The sequence below is a fragment of the Chiloscyllium plagiosum genome, chromosome 4 (genome assembly GCF_004010195.1).
Source record: "Chiloscyllium plagiosum isolate BGI_BamShark_2017 chromosome 4, ASM401019v2, whole genome shotgun sequence".
In the NCBI taxonomy this organism is placed as follows: Eukaryota; Metazoa; Chordata; class Chondrichthyes; order Orectolobiformes; family Hemiscylliidae; genus Chiloscyllium; species Chiloscyllium plagiosum.
Window position 1 is genome coordinate 18,131,835 of NC_057713.1, and position 21,692 is coordinate 18,153,526.

Consider the following 21,692-nt stretch of genomic DNA (forward strand, 5'->3'; position numbering starts at 1 on the left):
TGTGGCATTGGAAAAGCACAGCAGGTCAGGCAGCATCCGAGGAGCAGGAAATGTCAACTCTCCTGCTCCTTGGATGCTGCCCGACCTGCTTGCTTTTCCAGCTCCACACCTTCTACCTCTGCTAGACTGGTGAGGCCATTGAAACAGCTTCTGTACTGTATCCAAGTCCTCAGTGCCCACTTGAGAGCTGACCCCTCCTCCACCCCCCCCCCCCTCCCCCGCCACCGTCACTGCTGTCTGTGCCTAGTGGACAAGATAACCATAGCTCTCCTGCTACCTCTTTACCTGCACCTTTACCAGATTCAGTTCAGAGAAAATATTTTCCAAAGATGATGATACAGCAAGAACTAGTAATCTAAAAATCCAAGCTAATCCTCTTACATTTGATGGAATTACTGTACAATTAATAAAAATATGGAAATGACCATGAAACTATCATCGATTGTTGCAAAAACAAACTAACTGGTTCACTCTGAGGGAGGAAATCTGCCATCCATACCTGATGTGATCTACATGTGACTCCAGGAGAAAGTGAGGTCTGCAGATGCTGGAGATCAGAGTTGAGAGTGTGGTGCTGGAAAAGCACAGCAGGTCAGGCAGCTCCAAGGAGCAGGAGAATCAACGTTTCAGGCCAGCAGCCCACACTATTCAGTTCAAGTGCAGTTAGAGATGGACAACACATGCTGGCTTTGTCAGTGAAGACCATGAAAGAACAAACCTCTGTTCAACCCTCGAACCCTGCGATACTTACCTGGATAGTGTTGAATTCAAGGAGCATTTCTGATGAAGAGCTCTGGCCTGAAACGTCAATTCTCCTGCTCCTTGGATGTGCCTGACCTGCTGTGCTTTTCCAGCAACACACTCTCCACCACATGTGACTCCAGACCCACTGCAATGTGGTTGACTCCTAGCTGCCCTCTGAAATGGTTCAGTACACTATAGAGTTCAAGAGCAGTTAGAGATGGACAACACATGCTGACTTTGTCAGTGAAGACCGTGAAAGAACAAACCTCTGTTCAACCCTTGAACCTTGTGATACGTACTGGGATAGTGTTGAATTCAAGGAGCATTTGGATTTTAAAATCTCAAAAATATACCAGTCTCTTTGTGCCAAAGAGTGTGCAGAGCCATCTGTTGAGCCACGAATGGTAGACCATGTGATAACATCCCATCTCCACTGGGTAGAACTGATTGTGTTTGAAACTTGAATTGTGGTGCTGTAAATGTGGATCGCAGCTGTGATCTCATCTCCAGACACTGAGCTAATGAGCAGCTATTATGGGATTTACAAGTCGTTGAAACATAAATAAACATTTTATTCCAGGAGCAAGTGTGTGTGATTGTGGGAGGTGAAGAGAAATCTCTTCATGAACATATGTTCACCAAGAACTAAAGGCAGTGTAGCTTTGAAAGTGGTTGTAATTGCAGGAACCAAGATGTATGTAATGTTTTTCAAAGGATGTTTTTCCGGATCCACATCACTTTGATCGGGTCTGCTCATCTCTTCAAGTAACTTCTTCTATAGATTGTAGTGGACATCCCAAAGAAATGTCTTAGAAACGTGGACAAGTTATGACCAGTGAGACTTGTATCAAGCAAAACAGACACCCTGCTGCCTCACTGAGTTTTTCAGCTCTGTTCTGTAGTCCTCGAGGTTGCAGCACTTTAAATATGCATCTCATGTGGTTTAACTGTCTCTTCCAAACCAAGGAGAAGCTGGTACATGGAAATGCAGGTACCTCTCCAACTCACACATCATTCAAATGTGGAAATACACTAACCTTTCCTTCATCATCGCTGGGTCAAAGTCCTAGCAGAGCTGCAGCTGCATCCACAACTGTGTTTTAGATGAGACATTAATCCGAGTGCCCGTCTGTGTGCTCAGTGGCTGTAAGAGCTACATAAGGACATAAGAAATAGGAGCAGGAGTAGGCCATCTGGCCCATCGAGACTGTTCCACCATTCAATAAGATCATGGCTGGTGTTTTCAGCTCCATTTATCTCCCTGCTCACCATAATCCTTAATGATTACTGTTCAAAAATCTATCTATCTTTACCTTAAAAACATTTAACGAGGCAGCCTCACCTGCTTCACTGGCATAGAATTCCACCAATGCACAACCCTTTGTTCCTCCTCAACTTAGTCGTAAATCTGCTCCCCCTTATTTTGAGGCTATGCCCCTAGTTCTAGTTTCACCTGCCAGTGGAAACAACATCCCTTGCTTATATCTTATCTATTCCCTTCATAAGAATCCCCCCCTCATTCTTCTAAGTCCCAAGGCCTCACTTATGTGAAGCACACTGTACTTATTTCCAGTGCCCTGGACAATCTTAATCTCCCAAGCAGCATCACACAAAAAAAGATTATCTGGTCCTTATCACGTTCCTGATTGTGGGAGTTTGCTTTGTGACTTCAAAATAGTCATGAAAAATTCTACATAAATGCAAGTCTTTTGATTAATATGTAAAATGTTTTATTTTCAATGGTTATGCTCTTTAAATAAGAATTAATTTATTTATTTCAGTTTGATTACTTTTCATGTTTCCCATAATGCAGTAGTGACTTCATTTCCTGCTCTAAAGTCTATCAGTAATTCATAAGATCACGAGAAAAATTTCCCTAGTAATTCCAGTTCCAACAGCACTTAAAACGCTTACCACCATCCAGGACAAAGCAGTCTGCTTGACTGGCACGACATCCACAAACATCCACTCTGTCCACCACAATGCTCAATAACAGCAGTGGGTACCATCTACAAGATTAGATTAGATTAGATTAGATTAGATTACTTACAGTGTGGAAACAGGCCCTTCGGCCCAACAAGTCCACACCCCCCGCGCAACCCACCCATTCCCCTACATTTACCCCTTAAGATGTAATGCAAAAATTCACGGATGCTCCTTAATAGCACCTTCCAAACCCATGACTGCAATTATCTAGAAGGTAAAGGGTAGCAGATACATGGGAAAACTACTAACTGCAAGCCACTCAGACTTGGAAACATATCATTGTTCCTTCACCGTGGCTGGGTAAAAATTCTGGAATTCCCTCCATAATGGCATTGTGGCTCAACCTACAGCAAATGGACTGCAGCTGTTCAAGAAGGCAGCTCTGTGTCACCTTTTCAAGGGCAACTAGGTTTAGGCAATGAATTAGGCCTAGTCAGTGTCGCCCATAATCCAAGAGCGAATTTGAAATGGAATCCTGCATCCCACCTATCTTCTGGGGTGTCCTGGTCCATGAGTTCAAAGATCTGTGGCCAAGAATTAATCTGTTAAATCACATGAAAAGCCACAGAAGAAACCCTGAGTGCACCTCATCCTCGAATTGAGGGACAAACAATAAAAACCATGCTTCCAAAGTAGGCCTTTGACTGGGAAGCAGATCCAATTGCCCTAAAATGGTTAAAGGTGCAACGTATGGTCAAGCTCTATTTTCTTTTACAAATTATTTGTTGACAGAATCATTGGTTGTGCTAGTTCTAATTAAGTATTGGACTAAAAATATTGCACAGTCCCTGTTTTGGTTGAGTAAATAGTCGGCAATGCCCCTGTATGTACACCAGACGCACAGGTGCCAGGCGAATTTGAGTAACACTATCAGTGGAGACTTTGGTTGCAGTAAAGTTGAGCAACACAATAAAACTCTCCCAGTACTGGGAGTACTGAGAAATCTATTTGGGCATTTGAATGTTGTGCGGTCGTATGTTACAAACTTAGTGATAAAGCACAATAATGATCAACCACACACAGCCTGTGTCGTGGAGACAGCAACCATCTTCTTTTCATCAATACACCCTGTAGCCTAGATCTTCCCAGCCCTGTGGCTAGTCACAATGCAGCAACCAAACCAGCCCAATCCTGTAAATCACTAGCCGACATTAGTCACAGGAGGTCCCACGCCAACCTTTACAACTTTGACCGAAGGAATACTCCAGCATGCTCTTTGGCAGGGAGAGGTGATGACCTAGTGGTATTATCATGCAAATATTAACCCTGAAACCGAGGTAATGTTTTGGTAATTCTACCTTAGCAGATTGTGGAATTTGAATTTAATAAAACATAAATCTGGAATTAAGGATCTAATGATGACCATGAAACTGTTGCTGATTGTCATGTCCTTACCTAGTCTGGCCTACATGTGACTCCGGACCCACAGCAATGTGGTTGACTCTTAACTGCCTATTGGTAATTAGGGATGGGCAATAAATGCTGACCCAGCCAGCAATACCCAGATCAAATGAATGAATTAAAACAAAATGTGATGTATGACTGCTCAACAACTTCAGCTGGCATTTGGTAACTCTTAGGCCTGCTGCCAGTTGAGTCCATTGCAGCTTTAATTTTTTTTTTGTCAGCAACTGTTTCTCTACTTCTGTCTTTAATATCTCATTTTGGTTTCAAACTGTGTTCTTTTTGCCTTTTGTAAATAACTGTCTTCAGGAGATGATGCTTTCCACTGACATTGAGTGTGATTGATTTATTCCAGGAGGCAACTCCTGGCATCCCCAGGAGTTGGGGATGAGAAAATTTCTTTAGTAGGTTCCCGTTGGGCCACATTATTGATGAGAAGACAATCTCCTCAGCTTCGATAATACCTCAACTGGTTTGCTTCCTGCCTTCAATTCCACTCCCTCCTCCAACATCCCAGAGACCTTACCTCCCAGCCATGACTTTCTGACCTGAGGTCACTAGGGGGCTGGCCATTATGGATGGAGTGACTGAACTGGGCAACGAACTGACCTGGAGACAATCCAAGGATGAAGATAGCTTTTCCCATATATCTAAATGTGGCATGAGCATCAGGCAATGAAATGCCTCCAAAAGTGACGACAGCAGTAACAGTAAAATGAAAAAACAGCGGATACTGGGGATCTGACATGAAGAATACTGGAAATGCACAGCACAGTATAGACAACGCATCTGTTACCAAAGTCATTTCTACATCTGTGCCATTTAGTTGTTCCCCTCACTTGGTTTACTAAGTAACAGGTTTGGACAAGGTTAGGGATTGACCATAATCACAAACATAACGCTAGGAGTTCGAGAGCCATCTGGTGGCCAAAAGGAAAAAAGCCAAGATCTCCAAATCAACATCAATAATAATCGGAAAACCCACATCACATATTTCTCAGATTTTGCACTACAGTTGTTTGCAATTACTTTCAGTTTTTTTTGGGGGGGGTCGGGAAGTGGGGAGTGGAGCAAGTGGCGTCATTCTAATAGACTAGTAATCCAAGATTAATACCCTGAGACAATAGGTTCAAATTCCATTATAGCAGCTAGTGGAATTTAAATTCAATTAATGACAGAAATGCAAAATAAATAAAACTAGTTTCAGTAATGGTGACCACAGGAAACTGAAGAACCAGAAAGTCCTGGAGAAACTCAGCAGGTCTGGCAGCATCTGTAAGAAAGAAACAGAGTTGAGTATAACATGATTCCTCTTCAGAAACGATCTGGTTCACGCATGTTCTTTAGTAAAGGATGTCCTTACCTGGTCTGGTCTCCATGTGACTCCAGACCCAGAACAATGTGGCTGACTCATAACTGCCTTCTGAAATGGTCCCCACCAACCCACTCAGTTCGAAGGCCATTCGGTATGGGCAATAAATGATGGCCTTGCCTGGGACACTACATCTCATGAAAGAATAAAGAAAAACAATTACAGGAGATCCAAGTATAAATTGTCCACCAATAGAGTCACCATAATAAGTCCTACTTTTCAAGACAGTTTACAGGAAATAATGCTTTATTTTTTTTTAACAATTCAATGCAGTTGATAACTCGAATCAATGTAAGTCTGGTAACCAGGGATTCTCCACCCTCTCTCAGCTTTTCTATAGGAACGAATAATCAAACACACTTGTTCTTGACAGAATTCAGTGGTTAATCACATGTGCAGTAAAAAAACAAGGACATAGATATCAGCTACACACCAAAAACCACCGTACGTGCACTGAAATGAAAGTAATTTGTAAGTAAAATACTAAGCTCTATTCTGTAACATGACTTTCAGAGAGTAACTCAACACAAACTATAAACGTGATTAAATTTGCAACTGAACTACTTCAGTTTAGCCCCAAGGACATAGAAAACAATCTCGCATAAATATAGTCCCAAGGTCAGAAAAGAAGACAAATGAAGACAGGCATCTTATTGTGAATGCTGATTGGGGCATTAACCCTGAAGGTGTCTCTATGGAATTTGTACTAGGATTTCTTTTTTGTTAGAAGCAATATTCTCCATGATAATAAATACAATTATAGATCTAAATCAATGAATTGCACTCCTCATTTCCAGGTTAAGATTGTTTAGATTTGTTAGCAAACTCCTGACTTCTGTAGGAGAAAGTGAGGTCTGCAGATTGTGGAGATCAGAGCTGAAAATGTGTTGCTGGAAAAGCGCAGCAGGTCAGGCAGCATCCAGGGAACAGGAGAATCGACGTTTCGGGCATAAGCCCTTCCTCAGGAAACCCTGAGGAAGGGCTTATGCCCGAAACGTCGATTCTCCTGTTCCCTGGATGCTGCCTGACCTGCTGCGCTTTTCCAGCAACACATTTTCAGTCCTGACTTCTGTAGCCAAACAGAATGAACAGAACAGAAAACACAACTGAAGCCGTCTCTTATTCAAACACCATTGCTTAGACTTTTGCGTTAGCAGACATATAATTATTGAGCTATCCATTGCTGTTACATTAACCAATCATTGTTCATGTCTAAAACCAAGTGTTATGATCCCAGCTGATGTTACTACTGGATAAGTCAGATCCCAGAATGAAATCTGGCTTGATAGATTGTTGTGATGTTTTTCTTTTAACATGGTGGTCTCTCACTAAAACATTTGCTGCAAGTTACAAAATTGTTTTAACAATAAAACAGAAATTTATTGTCCAAAAAAATCCAAGCTAGTTATAAATTATACAGTTGGATAGACTTTGAAACACATGATAAAACAAAATCCCATCCATTCCCAGCACCATCTCGTTACTGAACAAAAACCCAAACACAAATGTTGGAAATCAGAAAGGAAACCAGAAATTGCTGGAAGAACTCAGCAGGACTGGCAGCATCTGTGGAGAGAAAGCAGAGTTAAAATTTCAGGTCCGGTGACCCTTCTTCAGAACTATCACTTTCCTTCCCAATAATACCTATGTATTTGACTAAATTGTTTCTTCTCAGTTTCAGTCCCATGAATTGCATGGACTTTTCCCTTGGTTACACACACTGAGATTCCAGATTTCTTCAGTCATTTATGATCGGCAGAGTTATAACCAACACACACTTATGTAGGCTGTTAACTTGGTCCAATCAGGGATCCTTGGCTGACAGATATAAACAGGGTTGTTCACACAGCATTGCCCTCTCTTGAGAAGGGCACTGCTTGTCACTGGCCACTCTGGTGTTTCCTTTCATCCTGGTGGTGGAACATAAATAAAGATTTACACACTTGTTGTTGTTCACTGTGTCCTACACCTGCACACACACAACATGGATGCTGGGGGAAAAATAAGCACTACCGCTGTTAGGCAGTAGTGCGGGGGAGAAATATAAAGGAAAACAAGAAACAGGAATGTTGGGATAAAAAAGAAAAGGATAAAGAAAGAAAAAAAGAAAGAAGAGTAAAAAAAATTGTAAAACGGATAAACAGGATTGTTAGGGGTTCTGCTCATTCTAGTAGCCAGCACTGAGCTAACTGGGTTAGTGTTATGTACTATGCACCAGTCTTCATGGAGTTATTTCATCCTGAATTAAGTACATACCTCTCTAAGTTGTGATAATTACATCTTTATTTAACAGAGCTATCCCTCCATCCTTTCCGAGCCTCCTGTCCTCCCTTGTGGAGTTATTTCAACTTGGTCTGGACATTTTCACAACCTGCAACCCTTATACCAAAGCAATTCATTCTCTCTGTTTCTCGAAACAATCTCACTTTCTAGGAAAAACTATTCTTGCAAAGACCTCAGTCAGGTCTTCTTCAAATTGCCAAACAAATATTGCCATCTCTGGGATCACCTAAGCGCAAATCAATTCTTGATTATTCCATTCCCTAAATCAAGCTAATGTCTTTCAAGAGTATTTTTTTTATTTCTTGTCTGTTGTAAATGTACACAATTTAAACAAACTCCCTTTGTTACTCAGGTTCCAATAAAAGTAGGTAATGACTAAACTCTTTCACAAAATAAAAGGGCAGCATGGTGGTTCAGTGGTTAGCACTGCTGCCTCACAGCACCAGGGTCCTAGGTTCAATTCCAGCCTTGGATGACTGTCTGTGTGGAGTTTGCACTTTCTCCCTGTGTCTGCGTGGTTTTGCTCCGGTTTCCTTCCACAGTCCAAAGATGTGCAGGCCAGGTGAATTGACCATGTTGGGTGCATAAGTCAGAGGGAAATGGGTCTGGGTGGGTTACTCTTCGGAGGGTTGGTGTGGACTGCTTGGGCCGAAGGGCCTGTTTCCACACTGTACGGAATCTAATCTAATCTAAATCCCTGATATACCACTAGTTTGTATTGAAACTCTCATAACATAATGTTAATATATATAAATCACACTTTTCATCATGTTATTCCTGATTTCCAAGACAAAAACTGAATTCTGACTCATAATCATTACTATTAATCAGTCAGGAACAAACCCTTATTACTGATGGACAGATAATCAGGTGAGTGATAGGAAACAGTGAATGGGAAAAAGGGTTCAGATTGGCGACCCATGACCAGTGGGGTCCCACAGGGCTCAGTGCTGGGACCACAACTGTTTGCAATATGTATTCCTGAGAAAGGAAATGAATATATCACAGACAAATTGCAGATGACACAAACATAGGTGGAAAGGCAAGTTGCGAGAGGGATGCAAACACTTTACAGAGAGATATTGATAGTTTAAGTAAATGAGGGAAAAAGCTTGCAAACAGAGTATAATTTGAGAAAATGTAATGTTGCTCATTTTGAAAGGGACAACAAAAGAACGAGTTTTATTTAAATGGAGACAAAATGTGGAAAACTTCAAGACAAAGAGGGTACTTGTGCCCAGAACATGGAAAGCTAGCACACAGATGCAGCAGGTAATCAGAAAGGCCTTTATTTCAAGGGAGGTTGGCGTACAAGAATAGGGAAGTCTTACTATACCTGTACAAGGTGCCAGTCAGACCACATCTGGAGTATTATGAGCAGTTTTGGTCCCCTTATTTTAGGAAAGATACCATTTCATTGGAGACAGTTCAGAAAAGGTTCACAAATATGATCCTGGTAAGGAGCAATTACCTTATGTGCAAAAATAACAGGTTGGGATTCTACTCACTAGATTTTTGAAGAAGATTAGTTGATCTCATTGAAACAGAAAGGCTTCTTAAGGGGCTTGACAGGGTAAATGCTGTGAGGATGTTTCCCCTCATGGGAGAATCTAGGCCAAGAGGGTATAGTCTCAGAATAAAGGGGCGCCAACTTAAGATTGTGATAAGAAGGAATTTCTTCTCTCAGAAGGTTATGAATCTTTGGAAATCTTTGCCACAGGCAGCTGTGGGGACAGAGTCCTTGTGTATATTTAAGGCTGAAATAGATAGATTCTTGAATAATAGGAGAATAAAGGATTATGGGGAAAACACAGGAAAATGGACAAAAACACAGGAGTTTTGGATCACCATGATCCTACTGAACGGCAGAGGAGGTGAGAAGGGCTGACTGGTCTCATAATCCTATTATCAATTCCGAATGAACCATTAATACTGACCACTCATGAACAAACAGTGGCCGGATGGGCCATCAAAATAATGAACTTCTGATGGAAAACAATGATCTTATTATGAAGTTACAAAAGATGGACAATGATTAAAGCATGCTGGGAAATGGGAACCAGCCTTGACCTAGGGGACTGTGCTCATCCAGAATCCAAACAGGCTGCAGCTACCAACAGACAGTTTGCAAACAAATGTGGAAGCTGCAGACCCTGCAATACCCCACACCTGGATTTGGGTTTGAATGGGACAACTGAATGTCGTCCCCGGGACAATCGGAGCCATTGAGGACATTTAGGCGCCTCACACCCTTATTTGAAGGAGGCCCTACATGCACTCGGCACCTCCAGTAATGAACACTTAAGGACTACCCTGCCATCAGTACGCCAACACCTGATGGGTCCAATCGATCAGGGTGATCGAAGCTGATCGATCCATTGAAAGATACTCAAGACTCTCCCAAAAGTGTGCGGAGACTTCGGAGTTAGGAATCACTACAATACCTCCCTCAGGAGTGTTAACTTGAGCGGTAACTCGAGAATAACTACCGAAAGTGAAGACACCTCGGAAACCATCAGAAGGTGACCAGATGACATCACCACTTGAAGCCTGGCCAAGTTTTAGTCCAGTGGTATATGATCATCCAAAGTCAAGTTAAAGATTTGTAGTGTTTATTGTTAGTTCGTGGTGTATTTGTTATTCTAATATTAATTGTGTCAAATAAATGAACATTATTATTTTACTATGATTAAGCATCAACTCACAGTTCCTTTGCTGGGTATAAGAATTCAAACACACTGTGTGGCAGGCGCAACAACACTATTGTGATTGATCTGTCCTGAACAAACCTTCGACTTTCAGATAGGTTTACACTATCATCCACCGCACAAATGTAGTGACTTCCATTGGACCATCTCCAATACAAGTACATCTGTCCTCAAATATAGAAACATCATTCCAGGCAGTGGTCACACCAATGCCCTGTAGGTCGGTAGCAAAACTTTCTTATTACAGAGTTGACCATTTATTTTCTTAATTGCTTGCTGTACCTGCAGGTTAACGTTCTGAGTTCCTTGTATGAACAAGTACAGCCAAGTCTGTTTGAACATCAAATTCACAATTTTTGTATCCTTTCTAAATGGTTCTCTTTTTCTATTCTTTAATCCAAAAGGAATAATGTCACACTTCCCTACACAATGCTCCATCTACCAACTAGTTGTCCAATCTCTTGTCTATGACTCTTTGTAACCTCTGTGTGGTATCATTCCAGAATTCTCCCCTAAGATTTGTATCATCAGCAAACAGAGACATATTATTCTCTGTCTCTTCACCTTTGTCATTAATATTGATTGTAAATAGCTGAGGCCCTAGCACTGATCTTGTAGTACTCCATTAGCCATGATCTGTCAACCTGAAAATGTTCCGTTTACACCTAGTGTTTACTTCCTTTCCATTAACTAATCTTCTGTCCTTGTTCGTATATTACTCCCAAATATAGATTAATGGTTGGAAAAAGACTAAAATTTACTTATGCAACATATTACAGCATATGGCAAAGGTTTCAAATAACCTATATAATTTATAACTTCTCTCACTCTAAAGTATAAAATAAAAGAGGATTACTTACGAGATTTGCGAGGACAGAGTACAGCACATTTACCTGTATTTGAACACAATGGGTATGTGGCTTTAGGTCAATGGTAATTTAGACAAAGAATGGGACCAAAAGAAAATTCCCACATCACAGTTTGAGACAAATGCAAGTCTTCCAAGAATTAAGGATTAGTCTTCTTTTGTAGCTGGTCACTCCATCATCTTCTGGAAGATAAAGAATTTTAGAATTAGAATTAGGTATAATGTCACATAAGTGCAGTGAACAATTTACAAAGATGCCATCTTGGGTACAAAGCCTCCAGACCACATCAGGCCTTACCTTCAGACTTCACCAGGCCTCGCCTCCAGACTGCACCAGGCCTCACCTCCAGACCACGCTAGGCCTCTCCTCCAGACCGCGTCGGATCTCACCTCCAAATGGCAAAAGGCCTCACCTACAGATTGCGTTGGGATTCATCTCCAGACAGCAGCAGGCCTCATTTCCAGACTACACTGGGCCTCACCTCCAGATCACGTTGGGCCTCCCCTCCAGATAGCTTTGGGCTTCACCTCCCGACCATGTTGGGCTTCACCTCCAGACCGCATCAGGCTTCATCTCCAAACCGTGTCGGGCCTCTCCTCCAGACTGCGCCAGACCTCAGCTCCAGACACGGTGTGCCTCACCTCTAGACAGGGTTGGGCCTGACCCTCAGACAGCACCAGACCTCACCTCCAGACTGCACTGGCCCTCTCCTCCAGACCATGTCGGGCCTTGCCTCCAGACTGCGCCAGATCTTGTATCCAGACCATGCTAGGCCTCGCCTCCAGACCGTGTTGGGTCTCAACTCCAGACTGTGTTGGGCCTTACGCCCAGACAGCACCAGGCCTCACCCCCAGGCCACACCAGGCCTCATCTCCAGACCGCACCAGGCCTCACCTCCAAACTGCACTAGGCCTCACCTCCAGACCACGCTAGGCTGCTCCTCCAGACTGCGTCGGGTCTCACCTCCGGATGGCGTTGGGTCTCACCTCCAGACTGTGTTGGATCTCACCTCCAAACTGCACTGGACATCTCCTCCACACCGTGTCGGGACTCACCTCCAGACTGTGACGGACCTCACCTTCAGACCGCATCATGCCTCATCTCCAGACTATGCTGGACTTCGCCTCGAGACCGTGCTGGGCCTCGCATCCAAACCACACTTGGACCTCACCTCCAGTCCGTGCCAAAGCAGGCTGCCCACCCAGATGTGTGCTCCTATTATTGATTATATAACTTCCCTCCATCAATTCTAAATGTTGGGGTGATACGTGTCAATATGGTGCGCAAATTACATTTAAGTTTCTGCCCTGGTAAGGAAGGATCTGTTGTTGTCAACCACTTGACTGATAAACAATGGAACAAACACTTCACACATATTAGAAAGAAGAATGCTGTGAGTCTGTGCTCCATCACTGGCACATCATGATCAGAGGAAACCCCACAGGTACCAGTAGCAGAGACCACATGCGCCTTTAGCTTTAAACATTCTGCTGTTAGTATTAATACCGTCTACAACTGCAGCTTAGGAACTTTTAAAAAGGGACTACTGCCACCTGGTGGATTTTCATTTTAATTTAATTTAACCAATCTGTGGGGGCAGTACTCACAGTGATCTTATCAAGTGCTTACTATTTCTTCTACACTTCGGTTCTCTGAGCTTCCCAGTGTCCTGACATGAATTGGTCACTCCATTGTCTTGTTACTTGTTAGAAGTGCATCACCTCACACGTATCAGGGTTAAAATCTAACTGTCTCTGATCTGTCCATCTGAGCGATATCTGCCTGTAACCAGCTTCCTCACTGTCAACCACCCAGCTAATCTTTGTGTCATCCACAAAATTATTCATTCTTCCCCCAAACATATTTTACTTCTATATCATTTATATACTCTATGTCACAAATAACAATGAACCCAGCATTGACCGCTGTGATATGCCATGGACACTGGGCTCCAATCACACTAATAACCTTCTACCACCACCCTCTCTCTCCAGCCACCAAACCAATTTTGGATCCAACTTGCTAAGTTATTCTGGATCACAGGTGCTTTCTTTATTGCATGATCTTCTTTATCAATCTCCCAAGTGAGAACTTGTCAAAGATTTTGCAGAAATCCATCCACTGCCAATGCTCAGTAGTAGCACTATGTACTAGCTACAAGGTGAACTGTAGAAATTCACTAAAGATCCATAAACAGCAACTTCCAAATCCACGACCACTTCCATCCAGAAGGACAAGGACAGCATATACATGGGAACATCAACAGCTGCAAGTTCTCCTCCAAGCCACTCTCTATCCCGACTTGGAAATGTATTGCTGTTCCTTCACTACAACAGGGTCAAACTCCTGGAATTCCCTCCCTCAAGACATTGCGGTTTACAGCACATGGTTTGGTAGTGGTTCAAGAAGACAGCTCATGACCATTATCCCAAAAGTAACTTGGGATAGGTAATATATGCTGACCCAGCCAGTGACACCCACATCCCATGAGTGAATAAAGAATAAGAATACAGAAACTGTATTACCTTTATCTGCACGTCTGGTCATCTCCTCAAAAAATTCAATAAAATTTGTCGGTCATGAACTCCTTCTGACAAATCCATGTTTCATTATCCCTGACGAAACCTTGCCTCTACAACTCTGGTCAGCATGGACGAGATGGGCGGGTTGGACCAGAGGGTCTGTTTCCGTGCTATCTCTACCACCCTTCTTGAATAGTGGAATCGCATTAGCTGTCTTCCGGTCCTCTGGCACTGCCCCTATGGCCGAAAAGAAATTAAACATTTTGGTCAAAGCCCCTTTAATTTCCTCACACGTCTCCTAGAGCATGCTGGGATATAACTCATCCAGACTGGGGAAAATTCCAATACCTTCCTATGTCAAATGCTCAAGAACCTCAGAGTCCCTCTTCCCAAATTCTGTACCTACATGCTCCTCCTCCAAAGGGAAGAACCACTTAACACCTTACCAATTGTCTTTGGCTCCATGCAACTCAAACTAAATCAAATCAGATTGCCTCCCTATTCTTTCCCTGGTTATCCTCTTCCCCTTGATGCACTTACAGAAGAGCAGTGCAGTGGCTTATGGTCAGCACTATTGCCTCATAGCACCATGGACTGGGTTCGATTCGAACCTTGGGTGATTGTCTGTGCAGACATTGCATGTTCCCCCTATGTCTGAGATTAGATTCCCTACAGTATGGGAACAGGCCCTTTGGCCCAACAAGTCCACACTGACCCTCTGAAGAGTAACCCACCTAGACCCATTTCCCTACCCTATATATATTCACGATGGGCAATTTAGCTTGGTCAATTCACCTGGCCTGCACATCTTTGGATTGTGGGAGGAAACCCACATAGACACGGGAAGAATGTGCAAACTTCACACAGACAGTTGCCCAAGGTGGGAATCGAACCCGGGTTACTTGATGCTGTGAGGCAGCAGTACTAACCACTGAGCCACTGTGCCACCCATGCCGTTTGTGTGGGTTTCCTACTGCTTCTCTGGTTTCCTCCCGCAGTGCAAAAATGTGCAAATTTGGTGAATTGGCCAGGCTAAATTGCTGTGTAGTTTCCAGGGCTGTGCAGGCGAGGTGGATTAGCTCTGGTAAATGAAGGGTTATGGGATAGAGTGGGTCTGGGTGAGATGCCTTTTGGAGGGTTGGTGCAGGCTCAGTGGACCAACCTGATGAAGGGCTTTTGCCTGTAACGTCGATTTTCCTGGATGCTGCCTGACCCACTGTGCTTTTCCAGCACCACTCTAATCTTGACCCTGAAAACCTGTCCAGCTTCATTCCCCAGAGCTAGGAGAGGTGATGGTCTCGTGGCCTTATCACTGGACTGTTAATCCAGAGACCTTGGTAATGTTCTCGTGACCTGGGTTCAAATCCTGCCATGGCAGATGGTGAAATTTGAATGCACGTGGAATTAAGAGACTAATATTGACAATGAATCCATTGTTACTTGTTGGAAAAACCTGTCTGACTCACTAGTGTCCTTTCGGGAAGGAAACTACAATCCTTACCTGGTCTGCCATACACGTGATTCCAGATACACAATGATATAGTGACTCTTAAAAGCTCTCTGGGTAATTAGGGATGGGCAATAAATGCACAAATGAATAAAAGAAAGGTTCTGAACTATCCATGTTGGGCCTTTTTCATGTTAACATAAGACGCTCTCCCATCAGTTGGAGATCCAGACACAATCAATCATGGGCAATGTTGGATGTCAGTGTAGGTGCTTGGACGGAGTCAGTTGATCCCTCAGGACAGTAAGGACCATATGTTGTGTATCATTACAGTTCAGGGAGTGCACCCAATCAGTCCCAGAAGGGCGGCACAGTATCTCAGTGGTTAGTACTGCTGCCTCACAGCACTTGGGACCAGGATTCGATTCCAGACTCAGGTAACTGTCTGTGTGGAGTTTGCACATTCTCCTTGTGTCTGTGTGGGTTTCCTCCGGGAGCTCCGGTTTCCTCCCACAGTCAAAAGATATGCAGGTTAGGTGAATTGGCCAAGCTAAATTGCCCTCTTCAGAGGGTCAGTGTGGACTTGTTGGGCCAAATGGCCTATTTCCACACTGTAGGGATTCAATGAAAAGTCTCGTGCAACAAATCCAGCGATTGATGGTAAATTAGTTTGGGTACTGCACGCAATTCATCATTAAAAGTAAATGTAAATGGCAAAGAAGAAATAATTGGCAAGACAATCACAATGTAAACCATATTGGTGTTGATCGAGGAGGTAAGACTGATGGTTTTTATGAAGGGACACAGCAGGATTTCGAGTGGTGGCAGATTTTAATGAACACAGCTCAGGGAACCATCAACACAGTGAAGAGAAAAACAGACTGATTAGAGGAGCTACAATGGAAATATAAAAAAAAGGAGCCTGAAGTAAACATAATCCAAGTAATTGTGAGCCTGTCATTGAAATTTATCAACAGTTATTAGGAAAACAAAAGAAGTGACTCAGAGGTGTTACATCCAAAAACAAAATATTCAATTAACTCTAAATCTGTGCATAAATAGTCGTAACTGTATATTGGAGGCAAAACAAGGATTAAGCTTAATTCAAGTTAATATAAACTGTGTTTTGCATCTTTCAGAAAAAAGTGAGGACTGCAGATGCTGGAGATCAGAGCTGAAAATGTGTCACTGGAAAAGCGCAGCAAGTCAGGCAGCATCCAAGCAGCAGGAGAATCGACGTTTCGGGCATAAGCCCTTCTTCAGGAATGAGGAAAGTGTGCCAAGCAGGCTAAGATAAAAGGTAGGGAGGAGGGACTTGGGGGAGAGCGGAGCATCCGGAGGGAGGTCTGTTGCTGGAGGCTTCAGATTTGTTGTAGGTACTGGTTGTCCTGGTTGGGTCCAAATTTTGTTAGTCTGAACGTAGTCCGGAGTCTGTGCGGGGTCAGTCGGTTCCGTAGGCAGGTGCTGAGGAAGGAGATGTGGCTGTGGTAGCGAGTCTGTTTGAGAACGTGGCTGAAGAGCTTCTAGGCAGAGGAGCGGAGGACCCGGAGGGAGGTCTGTTGCTGGAGGCTTCGGATTTGTTGTAGGTACTGGTTGTCCTGGCTGGAGGCTTCGGATTTGTTGGGCCCCTCCCCCAAGTCCCTCCTTCCTACCTTTTATCTTAGCCTGCTTGGCACACTTTCTTCATTCCTGAAGAAGGGCTCATGCCCGAAACGTCGATTCTCCTGCTCCTTGGATGCTGCCTGACCTGCTGCGCTTTTCCAGCAACACATTTTCAGATCTTTCAGAAAAAGCCAAATATACTGGGAATCCACCTAACGTTTGGAGATAGAGTGCTGAAGATAAAGCCAAATTCAGCAGAATTGGACTCTAGTGTCACATTGGATGTAGCTTCAGAGAAAACAGAGAGCCCTGAGGCTATTATAATGAAGAACAAAGATATAAGAGATGCAAAGAACCAGGTTTGAAAAGAATTCAGGATTATAAGAACTTTGGAATGGGAATTAGCCTTTAATCCTGTTCCATCAGTCAACAAAATACATCTGATCTATAATCTAATTCCATATGCACCTTGATTCCACATCCCTTTAGTTGAAAAAAATGATCAATTAGCTTCAAAATGAACAATTAATATTGTGTTAATTCCCACAGGAAGAAGAGAGTTTAAACTTTTGCATGAAGAAATGTTCCTGATTTCACGTGTTGCCTTATTTTTTTAACATACTTCTGGTCCTAGACTTCCTAACCAACAGAAATAGTTTCTCCGTCATTAGCTGTTCCCCATAGTATCTTGACTAGCTCCGTGATATCATACCTTAACCTTCCAAATTCCAAATAATTTGTATAACTTCTCCTCTTAGCTGCTTCCTTCAAGCCCTTTCCGAAATGATAAAAGGTTATTCAAGCTTAAATCTTAAGAACATTAACAGAAGAACAATCAGGAGAATTACTGGTGTAAGCAAGTGATTGGGTAAATGAGTAATAATAGAATTAAGGTAGCAAAAAACTGGGGCTAGGTAGAAACAAGTACTTCAGGACTGATCGGAATTGGTAACAGATAATCTTTGGTTAAGAACATGAGGAAGACTCTAAATTTGTCCCTAATCTAGTGGCATGTCATAGGTGAAAGGTGGAAGTGATTAGAGGCAGTCAATTAGTACCAGTGCAAGGGAAGACAGAGCCCTGTTGAACTCCTGAGTTAAAAATATCTCAAAGGCCTAGTGAGGAAACATGAACAGAGATTTGATGGGTGCTGAGAGCATAAATTACATTTATTGCCTCAACTTGAACAAGACTATTACAGGAAACTTTGAAATTACAGCTACATTCATAATAAACAAAGATCTATTATATAATAATTGCCCCAGAGCAACAAACTTGACAACTTGAAAACTCATGAGACAAAAAGAAACAAAGAACAAGGGAACTTGAAGACAAGATTCTTTCTCATTTATTCAATTAAAGCTGGTGTTACCATGGGTTACCATCAAAATGTCTTGAAGGAAAAATGATAATCAATGAAATAGCAGATGTGCTAAAGGTACTGATGAGGCAGTTTAACTTTCTCTTTGTTTTGAAATGATTTAACATCCTGAACATCATATTCCAATATTTAAATATGAAAGGTATTCAATAAGAAATATTATAAATGCGAGGTGCTGCATTTTGGGAAAGCAAATTTTAGCAGGACCTATACACTTAATGGTGGGGAGAGTTGCTGAACAAAGAGACCTTAGAGAGCAGGTTCATAGTTCCTTGAAAGTAGAGTCACAGGTAAATAGGATAGTGAAGAAGGCACTTGGTCTGCTTGACTTTATTGGTCAGAAAATTGAGTACAGGACTTGGGAGGTCATGTTGCAGCTGTACAGGACGTTGGTTAGGCCACTTTTGGAATATTGCGTGCAATTCTGGTGTCCTTCCTTTTGGAAGGATGTTGTGAAACTTGAAAGGGTTCAGAAAAGATTTACAAGGATGTTGCCAGGGTTGGAGGATTTGAGCTACAGGGAGAGGTTGAATAGGCTGGGGCTGGTTTCCCTGGAGCATCTGAGGCTGAGGGGTGACCTTATAGAGGTTTATAAAATCATGAGGGTCATGGATAGGATAAATAGACAAAGTCTTTTCCCTGGGGTGGGGGAGTCCAGAACTAGTAGGTGTAGGTTTAGGTGAGAGGGGAAAGATATAAAAGGGTCCTAAGAGGCAACTTTTTCACGAAGAAGGTGGTGCATGTATGGAATTAGCTGGCAGAGGAAGTGGTGGAGGCTGGTACAATTGCAGCATTTAAAAGGCATCCAGATGGGTATATGAATAGGAAGGGTTTAGAGAAATGGTCCAAGTACTGGCAAATGGGACTAGATTAGGTTAGGATATCTGGTCGGCATGGACGAGTTGGACTAAAGGGTTTGTTTCCATGCTGTACATCTCTATGACTCTATGACTCTACAGTATTCAGCTGACATTAACCACCGATTCGCAATGGATTAAACAACTATGAACATCTCTAAAAATTCTTCAGTTTTCAATATTGACAGTCAACAATGTCATTATTTAGACCCACTCTGTCCCAATAATTTTTACTTCATATTTATGAACAGTTTAAGTAAAAATTGGGTGACCTACTTGAAGACTTCAGAGGAAACTATAGACCCAAAGGAGGCTCTGTGAAAGGGAGATTATCATGTGAAGGTGAATAATTAGGAACAAATTACGATGTTAAGGTTAATAGTTAGGACAGTGGCATTAGATCACATAGAAAGATCTGTAAGCTTCCAGATAAGATGTTCTATCTCAATTTCTACTGCTTATAGTATTATATCATTTACAAGTACAGTTGTCATACTCTGACAGGACGCAAGGGGTGCACTCTCATTAGAGAGAGAGAGAGATCACTTGTGGTGAGTTCAAACTCAAGGTCACAACGTGTCAGGTGAGAGGCTAAATTGAAAAGGTGGCATACAAGAGGAAGAAATGGCATAGCAGGGTTGTCACAAGGTATGCAATCCAGAAACGCAGACAGAGGGTGAAATTTGCATTTGATAAAATTAAATGTGTAATGATGACCATGAGCTGATTGTCATGAAAACTCATCTGGTTCACTCATGACCTTTAGGAAGGGAAAACTGCCATCTTTGCTTGGTCATGTGCTTCCACATGTTGCCTCATAGCTGCCCTCAAATTCAATTGTATCAACCACCAAGAAGTCTCAAAAAAGCAATAGAATCTGATATCGAAACAGGCACCAGAAACGACAACAGCAAACTCAGCTGTCAAGTATCTGGGGACTAGTGCCAAAGTTTCGAGATCAGTCTCACAGACTAGTCAAGCAACAGCCTGAAGTAGTCATACTCAAGGTGTGATTCCTCACACATAATGTCTTAGACACAGCTATTATCCATCAGCAGGACAGGCCCAGCAGAGGTGCAGGCACAATGAGGATGGAATTTCCCTGGCGGCACTTAACATTGACTCCAGACCCCGTGAAGTCACACAGCACCAGGTCAAACATGGGAAAGGATCTAACATGTCCAGTAGTTACTTCAGCTAGGATCATAACAATAGTTGCAGTAATTTTATCCACCTCAATACAAAGATAATGATGTTGAGATAGTTATAAACTGTTTTGCTCTCGGCTGAACCCATTCTTGGCTATTACAACTGTGTTGTACATTGTTGTCAAATACGGACAGAAGATGAAAAATATAATCAAGTAAGTTAGTAACTGAGCATTGGTCTGTTAGAAAGTGAGTCTATAAAATGAATAATAAAAAATAAAGAGATGTCAAATGTAAAAGTAATTTGCATTCTGTTTATTTTGTAAGGAAAAAAGCATATTATCTAAATGGTAAGGAACTGCAGGGGTCTGAAATGCAGAGGGATCTGGGCATACTCATACATGAATCACAAAACATTAGAACGCAGGTACAGCAAGTAGGTAAAAAAGCTAATAGAAAGTTACCATTTATTGCAAGGTGAGGTTATGCTTCAAAAAATTAGGGTGCTGGTGAGGCCATACTTGGAGTATTGTGCACAGTATTAGTCAGGTCAGGCAGCATCCAAGGAGCAGGAGAATCGATGTTTCGGGCATAAGCCCTTCTTCAGGAATGAGGAAGATGTGCCAAGCAGGCTAAGATAAAAGGTAGGGAGGAGGAACTTGGGGGAGGGGCATTGGGAGGAGGTTAAGGTGAGGGTGATAGGCCGGAGAGGGAGTGGGGGCGGAGAACAACTTCTCTTTCCAATCCTCTCACTTCCTCCAAACCAAAGGAGTAGCCATGGGCACCCACATGGGCCCCAGCTATGCCTACCTCTTCGTCGGATATGTGGAACAGTCCATCTTCCGCAGCTACACTGGCACCACCCCCCACCTTTTCCTCCGCTACATCAATAACAGTATCGGTGCTACCTCGTGCTCCCAAGAGGATGTTGAACAGTTCATCCACTTTACTAACACCTTCCACCCCGACCTCAAATTTACCTGGACTGTCTCAGACTCCTCCCTCCCCTTCCTAGACCTCTCCATTTCTATCTCGGGCGACCGACTCAACACGGACATTTATTATAAACCGACCGACTCCCACAGCTACCTAGATTACACCTCCTCCCACCCTCCCCCTGTAAAAACAGCATCCCATATTCCCAATTCCTTCGCCTCCGCTGCATCTGCTCCCAGGAGGACCAATTCCAATACCGTACAACCCAGATGGCCTCCTTCTTCAAGGACCGCAATTTCCCCCCAGACGTGGTTAACGATGCTCTCCACTGCATCTCCTCCACTTCCTGCTCCTCCGCCCTTGAACCCTGCTCCTCCAATCGCCACCAGGACAGAACCCCACTGGTCCTCACCTACCACCCCACCAACCTCCA

The 21,692-nt window shown here is 42.9% G+C and overlaps 1 long non-coding RNA gene across 2 annotated transcripts in view; it reads right to left on the reverse strand.

The window, feature by feature from the left end:
• Positions 1 to 7,382: 7,382 nt before the first annotated feature.
• LOC122548883 overlaps positions 7,383 to 21,692 on the reverse strand; it is a 17,415-nt gene continuing 3,105 nt past the window's right edge. Inside the window, exons 2-4 of one of the 2 annotated variants that reach the window (XR_006311355.1) lie at positions 13,892 to 14,125; positions 11,391 to 11,548; positions 7,383 to 7,416 (exon numbers count right to left, since the gene is read on the reverse strand). This is a non-coding gene — a long non-coding RNA (uncharacterized LOC122548883). Of the gene's footprint in view, positions 7,417 to 11,390; positions 11,549 to 13,891; positions 14,584 to 21,692 lie in introns of those variants that run through there. The other variant, XR_006311354.1, reaches the window with a different exon arrangement.